The sequence below is a fragment of the Salmo salar genome, chromosome ssa11 (genome assembly GCF_905237065.1).
Source record: "Salmo salar chromosome ssa11, Ssal_v3.1, whole genome shotgun sequence".
Taxonomy (NCBI): Eukaryota; Metazoa; Chordata; class Actinopteri; order Salmoniformes; family Salmonidae; genus Salmo; species Salmo salar.
In genome coordinates this window covers 85,223,363-85,233,943 of record NC_059452.1, presented here as the reverse complement: position 1 = coordinate 85,233,943, position 10,581 = coordinate 85,223,363, and positions in this window count along the sequence as shown.

Here is a 10,581-nt window from a genome sequence, read left to right as displayed (position 1 = left end):
AGTTATCAATAAAATGTCACAATAAGGTGCAGAGCGTTTGATTTGTCTGCTGGGGGGCAAGGAGACCCCAAGCCCAATATTGGACTAAAGGAGCTTAACTTTACTCCTTAGTCCAAGGACCTTACATGTTATATTTAAAGAGTAAATTGTCCCTTCAAGCCAAACCAACCAAATACTTCATCTAAACGTGAATCGATTCTCAATTGCGATACGGTTCTAGAAACAGAAATCCCTCTACCTTCATATCACCTCAAAATAATTCCACACATGCAAATTACACACTTAAAAGTACACTGTTGCAACAGACAGTATCTTTCAGTGACCACTGCTGGTTGCGACCACACGTTCTGCGTGCAGTTTAAGGGATTGTTAAATAAATGTTATAACTATTTGGTTTTAATATCATCACCTCTTGAAGAGCATAGAACAACACATTTCCAATTATTCCACATTCATCATCAGAGTTATACAGCAAGTAACTGCATGCTTTCATGATCAGTAAACATCAATGGATCATGCCATTTCAGATACGTGAGGGTAGCCTGACGATATTTCTCAATATTGGGTACCATTAATTTGATATTTGAGTGATATAAAAGTGAACTATACCTGACAAGTATGAGTGGTTTAGGTTAACTTCCCCATCCTTTGTGGGCTCTGCCTGTCAAGCAGCAGAAGGGTGCATTTACCCATGTACTGTTAGCTGATAATGTTTACTATGCAAGCTACTGGTAGAAACTTTGTACAGTTGGCTAAACAGTGGTTAGTAGACCTAATGTACTTTTTTTGTTGTTGCGCAAGACAAAGTCAACCGATTCCTCGTTATGTGCTTGATGATTAGTTGACAAGTTGAATCATGTGCTTGTCCAGGGCTGCAACAGAAATGTGTAGGCTTACTGTTGGGGGTACTGAGGACCGGAGTTGTGAAACACTTGTCTACAAAACAAGTCTTAAATTATTTTCACTTCAATCCAGGTTTAATTAGCATAGAAGGTTATCTAGAGAAAAAATGCTCAGAAGATATGTTTTATTTTACAAATTGTCCCTACACAAACCCTTACGCTAACAATACCATTCCAGGTGCTGCTATAGTTTTCAAACAGGGTACCACACAGGGTACCATATGTATTTTCAATGCATTGTTGTATGTTATTGTCTGTTCCACGTTGCCATGATAAAACATGTCCCGCCCTTTCAGAACCTTCTTTACTTGTTGTTTACAGTTATCTGTTAAGCAAGATATTAATTAATTCCCATTACTAACCTATTCCTTAACTCAACACACAGACTCTGGATTTTGGATGTGTCACTGGAAACATATTGTTACAAACTGAATATAAAATATCCTTTTCAGCCTATTTATTCAAGGATGGAAGTCATAAGACTATTGTTTCCCTGGGGTGACTATCTGGTCTCTAGGTGTGTTACCATGGTAGATACTGCCAGTTCACCCTGATACCCAGAAGACTTCTGTCTCTCTCCTTGAGTATTGTGTTTGCTGTTCTCCTGCTGAACATGTTGTTGAGGTAAATTGCATCTCTCAGTTACTTAATTTCAATATGCTCTAACAAACTAACATGAGAACACACACTAGGATTCAAGGATAGTTCATCAATGGTTCGTTTCACCATTTAAGAAAATACTTTCAGAGAGAATTATGTAGAAGAAGCTGAATTCAAAATCCCTGTCCAAGGATTTCTAAGCAGTAGGCCTATAATAGCTATTCAGTATTAGAAGATCAAATACAATAGACTTGAGAACCTGTCAATAGAAATGAAAGACTTTACAGTGACAGTATTGGCCCTAGGTGGCAGCATGTGGGTGTAGCTGACCTCTACAGGGCCACAGACCCTTCAGAGGGCCCACGGGGAGATCATATCTTAGAATGACCCTGGGGTGTACATACACACCAGAGCCCTCGGACATTGGAGAGCTGGATATTGAGTGGTCAGGGGTCAGCCTGGATACCACCCAGAAGGACCAACTGATGAGTGGCATTGACGTTACAAATTTACTCTAGGTGAGATCTCATTTTATTATAAAGATCTCTCCACACCCTTTCAAGCAAACAAAATACATGCTGTTAGATAAAGTGGTTGGTTCATGGGTAGAACCCATTCATTTTCTTCCAACTGCTAAGCTCTTGTTGCTAAGATACAGTGAGCTCCAAAGTATTGGGACAGTGACAATTATAAATTTTTTGGGGCTCTGTACTTTGCACTTTGGATTTGAAATGATACAATGACTATGAGGTTAAAGTGCAGACTGTAAGCTTTCATTTGAGAGTGTTTTCATCCATATTGTTTAGAAATTACAGCACTTTTTGTACATAGTCCCCCCATTTAAGGAGACCAAAAGTATTGGGACAAATTCCCTTATATGTCTATTAAAGTAGTAAAAAGTGAAGTATTTGGTCCCATATTCATAGCATGCAATGACTACAAGCTTGTGACTCTACAAAATGGTTGTATGCATTTGCTGTTTGTTTTGGTTGTGTTTCAGATTATTTTGTGCCAAATAGAAATGAATGGTAAATAACATATTGTGTTATTTTGGAGTCAGTTTTATTGTAAATAAGAATATGTTTCTAAAAACGTTACATTAATGTCGATTCTATCATGATTATGGATAATCCTGAATGAATCGTGAATAATGATGAGTGACAAAGTTACATATGCACAAATATCATACCCCCAAGACATGCTAACCTCTCACCATTACAATAACAGGGGAGGTTAGTATTTTATATCATACCCCCAAGACATGCTAACCTCTCACCATTACAATAACAGGGGAGGTTAGCTTTTTATATCATACCCCCAAGACATGCTAACCTCTCACCATTACAATAACAGGGGAGGTTAGCTTTTTATATCATACCCAAGTCATGCTAACCTCTCAGCATTACAATAACAGGGGAGGTTAGCTTTTTATATCATACCCCCAAGACATGCTAACCTCTCACCATTACAATAACAGGGGAGGTTAGCTTTTTATATCATACCCCAAGACATGCTAACCTCTCACCATTACAGTAACAGGGGAGGTTAGCTTTTTATATCATACCCCCAAGACATGCTAACCTCTCACCATTTTGGGGGGGGTATGATATTTGTGCGTCTTATAACTTTCTTACTCATCATTATTCAGGATTCTTTCAGGATTATCCCTAATCATGGTACCATCCATATTAATGTGTTTAGTGTTTAGAAACATATTCTATTCGTATTTACAATAAAAGTGACTCCAAAATGCTGTAATTTCTAAACGGTTCACCCGATATGGAAGAAAATTCCCTCAAATTAAAGCTGACTGTCTGCACTTTAACCTCGTAGTCATTGTATCATTTCAAATCCAAAGTACTGGAGTACAGAGCCAAAACAACAAAAATGATGTCACTGTCCCAATACTTTTGGAGCTCACTGTATATCAAATCAAATCAAATTTATTTATATAGCCCTTCGTACATCAGCTGATATCTCAAAGTGCTGTACAGAAACCCAGCCTAAAACCCCAAACAGCAAGCAAAGCATGTGAAAGAAGCACGGTGGCTAGGAAAAACTCCCTAGGAAAAACTCCCTAGAAAGGACAAAAACCTAGGAAGAAACCTAGAGAGGAACCAGGCTATGAGGGGTGGCCAGTCCTCTTCTGGCTGTGCAGGGTGGATATTATAACAGAACATGGTCAAGATGTTAAAATGTTCATAAATGACCAGCATGGTCAAATAATAATAATCATAGTAGTTGTCGAGGGTGCAACAAGCACGTCCGGTGAACAGGTAGAACAGTTGAAACTGGAGCAGCAGCACGGCCAGGTGGACTGGGGACAGCAAGGAGTCATCATACCAGGTAGGCCTGAGGCATGGTCCTAGGGCTCAGGTCCTCCGAGAGAAAGACAGAAAGAGAGAAAGAGAGAATTAGAGAGAGCATATTTAAATTCACACAGGACACCGGATAAGACAAGAGAAATACTCCAGATGTAACAGACTGACCCTAGCCCCCCGACACAAACTACTGCAGCATAAATACTGGATGCTGAGACAGGAGGGATCAGAAGACACTGTGGCCCCATCCGATGATACCCCCGGACAGGGCCAAACAGGCAGGATATAACCCCACCCACTTTGCCAAAGCACAGCCCCCACACCACTAGAGGGATGTCTCCAACCACCAACTTACCGTCCTAAGACAAGGCCGAGTATAGCCCACAACGATCTCCGCCATGGCACAACCCAAGGGGGGCGCCAACCCAGACAGGAAGACCACGTCAGTGACTCAACCCACTCAAGTGACGCACCCCTCCCATGGACGGCATGGAAGAACACCAGTAAGCCAGTGACTCAGCCCCTGTAAAAGGGTTAGAGGCAGAGAATCCCAGTGGAAAGAGGGGAACCGGCAAGGCAGAGACAGCAAGGGCGGTTCGTTGCTCCAGCCTTTCCGTTCACCTTCACACTCCTGGGCCAGACTATACTTAATCATAGGACCTACTGAAGAGATAAGTCTTCAGTAAAGACTTAAAGGTTGAGACTGAGTCTGCGTCTCTCACATTGGTAGGCAGACCATTCCATAAAAATGGAGCTCTATAGGAGAAAGCCCTACCTCCAGCCGTTTGCTTAGAAATTCTAGGGACAATTAGGAGGCCTGCGTCTTGTGACCGTAGCGTACGTGTAGGTATGTACGGCAGGACCAAATCGGAAAGATAGGTAGGAGCAAGCCCATGTAATGCTTTGTAGGTTAGCAGTAAAACCTTGAAATCAGCCCTTGCCTTAACAGGAAGCCAGTGTAGGGAGGCTAGCACTGGAGTAATATGATCAAATTTTTTGGTTCTAGTCAGGATTCTAGCAGCCGTATTTAGCACTAACTGAAGTTTGTTTAGTGCTTTATCCGGGTAGCCGGAAAGTAGAGCATTGCAGTAGTCCAGCCTAGAAGTAACAAAAGCATGGATTAATTTTTCTGTGTCATTTTTGGACAGAAAGTTTCTGATTTTTGCAATGTTACGTAGATGGAAAAAAGCTGTCCTTGAAACAGTCTTGATATGTTCTTCAAAAGAGAGATCAGGGTCCAGAGTAACGGCGAGGTCCTTCACAGTTTTATTTGAGACGACTGTACAACCCTCCAGATTAATTGTCAGATTCAACAGAAGATCTCTTTGTTTCTTGGGACCTAGAACAAGCATCTCTGTTTTGTCCGAGTTTAAAAGTAGAAAGTTTGCAGCCATCCACTTCTTTATGTCTGAAACACAGGCTTCAAGCCCCTGCTGATTTTTATCCATATACTTTTTAGTTTTTAAATGTTGTTCCACGCCGGTGGGAATAAGTACATTCATGGTAACCGTGCTCTAACTAAGGGGCTGGACTTTGCTGCTGGCGACCCTTCCCTGGATGATGTGTCCCTCTCCATCACTTCCCTGTCACCAGCTTATTCTGCCATGACCAAGGTGTCACTGGTCATGATGAGTGAGACAGGAATTGCATTCAACCTTGACGTGCCAACATTCTGTGTCAACATTCTGCATTATTTAAGCCTGGGTGTTGGACTCACACCAGTAGTGTGGCCTGGATTTAGTTGGCAGTGATGACTTGAATATCTGAATGTGAGTAGTGTCATGAAAATGTGGTTGGTTTTCTCCTCAAGAGAAATTCACCACTCCATATTTTCATTATCATCGTTATTTTGAGCTCAAGAACCTCCAACTGTACTTCTGAACAATCTTCAGGGTTTCTTTCACAAAGTGTCACATTAACAATTGTATGGACTATTCAATGTCAGTTGGATCTAAAACATTCTCCCAATTACTGCAGGTTGAAGTTAGGTCAGTTTCACTAACCTTCTCAATTCTCTCTATCAACCAACATTTTCCTCTTCTTTATTCAATTTACGGTTTGTCTTTTACCTTTTAATCTGTGCCGCTTTTTCTGTCCTTCTTTCTCTGCTCCCTGCGTGTTATATAGCGACTTTGTGTGTGGTGAGTACATAAGCTTTGGTGAAAGGAAATACTGTAGTCCACCCTGAATAGAGGTACTACTGTGACAAGTGGCATTGTTTTCAATCAATGGAGACAAAGCTTACCTCAAACACTGTCAGCGACCTGCCTTTCTCTACCCTGACAATCACACACAATTTTAATGGTCACATGCTTTGTAAACAACAGGTGTATCCTAACAGTGAAATGCTTCCTTACCGGCACTTCCCAACAATGCAGAATACAGGAAAAAATGTATAATAATAATAAATTAATACACAATGAGCAATGATAACTTGGTTATATACACAGGGTACGGGGACACGAGTCTATGTGCAGGGGTACAAGTAAAGCCAGTGTGTCTACAGTATGTAGGCGGATGACTCAACATTTAACACTATACACGTCATCTACTACAGCGACTGAAATGACTGCAACACTTAACAAAGAGCTGCAGATAGTGTCAGAATGGGTGGCAAGGCATAAGTTAGTCCAAAATATTTAAAAAACTAAAAGCATTGTATTTGGGACAAATCATTCACTAAACCTCAACTAAATCTCATAATGAATAATGTGGAAATTGAGCAAGTTGAGGTGACTAAACTGCTTAGGGTAACCCTGGATTGTAAACTGTCATGGTCAAAACATATTGATACAGCAGTAGCTAAGATGGGGAGAAGTCTGTCCATAATAAAGCACTACTCTGCCTTCTTAACAGCGTTATCAAAAGGCACTAGAGGCCCTAGTTTAGTCGCACCTGGACCACTGTTTAGTGTTGTTGTCACACCCTGACCTGAGAGAGACGTTTTTCTCTGTTTGGTTAGGTCAGGGTGTGACATGGGATGGGCATTCTATGTTTTCTATTTCTTTGTGTTTAGTCGTGTATGGTTCCTAATCAGAGACAGCTGTCTATCGTTGTCTCTGATTGGGAATCATACTTAGGCAGCCCTTTTTCCCACCTTCAGTTGTGGGATCTTGTTTTTGTACAGCTCAGTGAAAGCCTGCAGAACGTGACGTTCGTTTTCCTTTGTTTGTTATTTTGTTGTAGTGTTCTGAGTTATAATAAATATAATCATGAGCACTTACCACGCTGCACCTTAGTCTCCTCTCTACGATGATCGTTACAGAAGATCCCACCACAAAAGGACCAAGCAGCGTGGTCAGGAGACATGGACCTGGGAAAACATCCTGGACGGCAAGGGATCCTGGACGTGGGAGGAGATCCAGGCTGGATGGGATCGCCACCCATGGGAACAGGTGGAGGCAGCGAGAGCAGAGCGGCGACGAGATGAGGAACTAGCACGGCAACGAGGCAAGCACGAGAGGCAGCCCCCCCCCCAAAAAAAAATTGGGGGGCACACGGGGAGATTGGCTAAGTGCTAACCGTAGGGAGCAGGTGACCAGTCAGGCACCGAGTTATGCTGTGATGCGCACTATATCGCCAGTGCGCATTCATAGCCCGGTGCGATCTGTGCCTGCGCCCCGCATTTGCCGTGCTAGAGGGGGCATTCAGCCAGGATGGATTGCGCCAGCTCAGCGCTCCTGGTCTCCAGATCGCCTCCTCGGTCCAGGATATCCTGCGCCAGCTTTACACTCTGTGTCGCCATTACGCCTTCACAGCCCAGTTCGTCCTGTGCCAGCACCCGCACTTGCCAGGCTAAACTAAGCATCCAGCCAGGACGGGTTGTGCCAGCCATACGCTCCAGACCTCCAGTGCGCCTCCACGGCCCGGTATACCCTGTGCCTGCTCTGCGCACCTGGTCTCCAGTGCGTCTCCCTAGTCCGGTGAGACCGGTTCCAGCTCCACGTAAGAAGCCTCCAGTGATGATCCATGGTCCAAAGCCTCTGGTGATAATCCATGGCCCGGAGCCTCCAGTGATGATCCATGGCACGGAGCCTGCAGCGACAGTCCCCGGTCCCCGGTCCGGAGCCTTCAGCGACGGTCCCCGGTCCGGAGCCTTCGGCGACGGTCCCCGGTCCGGAGCCTTTGGCGACGGTCCGCGGTCCGGAGTCTCCGGCGGGGGTCCGCGGTCCGGAGTCTCCGGCGGCGGTCCGCAGTCCGGAGTCTCCGGCGGCGGTCCGCAGTCCAGAGTCTCCGGCGGCGGTCCAAAGTCCAGAGCCTCCGGCGGCGGTCCGCAGTCCAGAGCCTCCGGCGATGATCCGCGGTCCGGTTCCTCCTCCGACGATCCACGGTCCGGTAATACAAAAGCGGAGGGATCAGCGGGCGGAGTGGGGACTACGCCTCGAGCCGCCACCATGCGTAGATGCCCACCCGGACCCTCCCCTATAGGTTCAGGTTTGCGGCCGGGAGTCCGCACCTTTGGGGGGGGGTACCGTCAGGCCCTGACCTGAGAGAGACGTTTTTCTCTGTTTGGTTAGGTCAGGATGTGACATGGGGTGGGTATTCTATGTTTTCTATTTCTTTGTGTTTAGCCGAGTATGGTTCCTAATCAGAGGCAGCTGTCTATCGTTGTCTCTGATTGGGAATCATACTTAGGCAGCCCTTTTTCCCACCTTCAGTTGTGGGATCTTGTTTTTGTACAGCTCAGTGAAAGCCTGCAGAACGTGACAGTTGTTTTCCTTTGTTTGTTATTTTGTTGTAGTGTTCTGAGTTATAATAAATATAATCATGAGCACTTACCACGCTGCACCTTGTTCTCCTCTCTACAACGATCGTCACAGTTGTGGTTAAGTGCCACAAAGAGGGACTTAGGAAAATTGCAATTGGCTTAGAACAGGGCAGCATGGCTGGCCCTTGGATGTACACAGAGAGCTAACTTTAATCATATGCATGTCAATCTCTCTCAATCGCTCAAAGTGGAGGAGAGATTGACTTCGTCACTACTGGCACACAGCTCGGACACCCATGCATAACTACTGGCACACAGCTCGGACACCCATGCATAACTACTGGCACACAGGAACTTGGAACTTGGTGTCCACATCCCCAACGAACTATCATGGTCCAAACACACTAAGACAGTCATGAAGAGAGCACAACACCTTTTCCCCCTCAGGAGATTGAAAAGATTTGACATGGGTCCCCAGATCCTCAAAAAGTTCTACAGCTGCACCATCGAGAGCATCCTGACTGGTTGCATCACCACCTGGTATGACAACTACTCGGCATCTGACCGTAAAGCGCTACAGAGGGTAGTGCGTATGGCCCAGTACATCACTGGGGCCAAGCTTCCTGCCTTCCAGGACCAAAATAATAGGCGGTGTAAGAGGAAAGCCCAAAAAATTGTCAGAGACTCCAGTCACCTGTACCCCCACACACTGACTCGGTACCCCCTGTATACAGACTCGTTATTGTTATTTTATTGTGTTACTTTTTATTCTTTTTTACTTTAGTTTATTTGGTAAATATTTTCAAAACTCATCTTGAACTGCACTGTTGGTTAAGGGCTTGTAAGTAAGCATTTCACGGTAAGGTCTACACGTGTATTCAGCGCATGTGACAAATACAGTTTGATTTGATGTTGTGTAGTAAGCTGTTAGTAGCCTATTTACCCCTCTTAATTTTGCCTGCTGTTCTGACTTGGTGGTGCACATGTAGCCTATAACCTGTTTTTGTCACACCCTGATCTGTCTTTGTGCTTGTCTCCACCCCCCTCCAGGTGTCACCCATCTTCCCCATTATCCCCAGTGTATTTATACCTGTGTTCTCGGTTTGTCTGTTGCCAGTTCGTTTTGTCCATCATACCTACAAGTGTTTTTCCCCTTGCTCCTGTTTTTTTCTGTAGTTTCTGTTTTCTAGTTTTCCCGGTTTTGACCATTCTGCCTGCCCTGACCCTGAGCCTGTCTACCGTTCTGTACCTTTTGACTCTGATCTGGATTACTGACCTCTGGATGCCCTTGACCTATCGTTTTGCCTGCCCCTGTTCTAGTAATAAACCGCTGTTACTTCGACACTGCATCTGGGTCTTCCCTAAAACGATCACGTTTTAGAGAAATGCAATCATCAAATTTTGTAAGAGCTTTCATTATCTGCTTATATGCCCCCTTTATTTATCCTATGGTTCTGACTTGGTGTACAGGGAGAACACTGTAAGAACAGCCCATGTTCTGAATTCTGTCGCTGTACATTTCAAAAGTGCTAAACAAATGGTTATATTGTCTACGTCAGTCCTAGCTCGCTCATTAATGTCTTGATCGAAATTACGGATTGCCTCTTATCCGCTTGTCGTCCCCTTATGCCATAGTTTGTACATCTCAATTGTCATTAGAAACCACATTTGTTTAAACAAGTCAGCCATATCAGCTATGTTTTTTTTAAAGGCAGTAAATGAGGCTGAATTAACTGTTTCGCTGCCAGACAAGGCTCCGCTGATAGCCAGCTGTGGCAGTGGTAAGGTGTTGGGACTGCTGTTGGGACTCTGCTGTTGGGACAGCTTTATGTAGGCCCTAAGAGTTTGTGGGCACCGTTTGTCACCGTTATAGTGCAATTAATGTATTATTTAGTGTTGCGGTGTAGTGGCTTTGCTAGCATGCATCCCACTTTTTATTTTTATTTTTGCCCCACCAAGATTTACATGCTACAATCAAGACATGCCAACAGACTATGGGAGGTGCACAGTACTACAAAGAGCCATTATTACATGGAACTCTATTCCACAT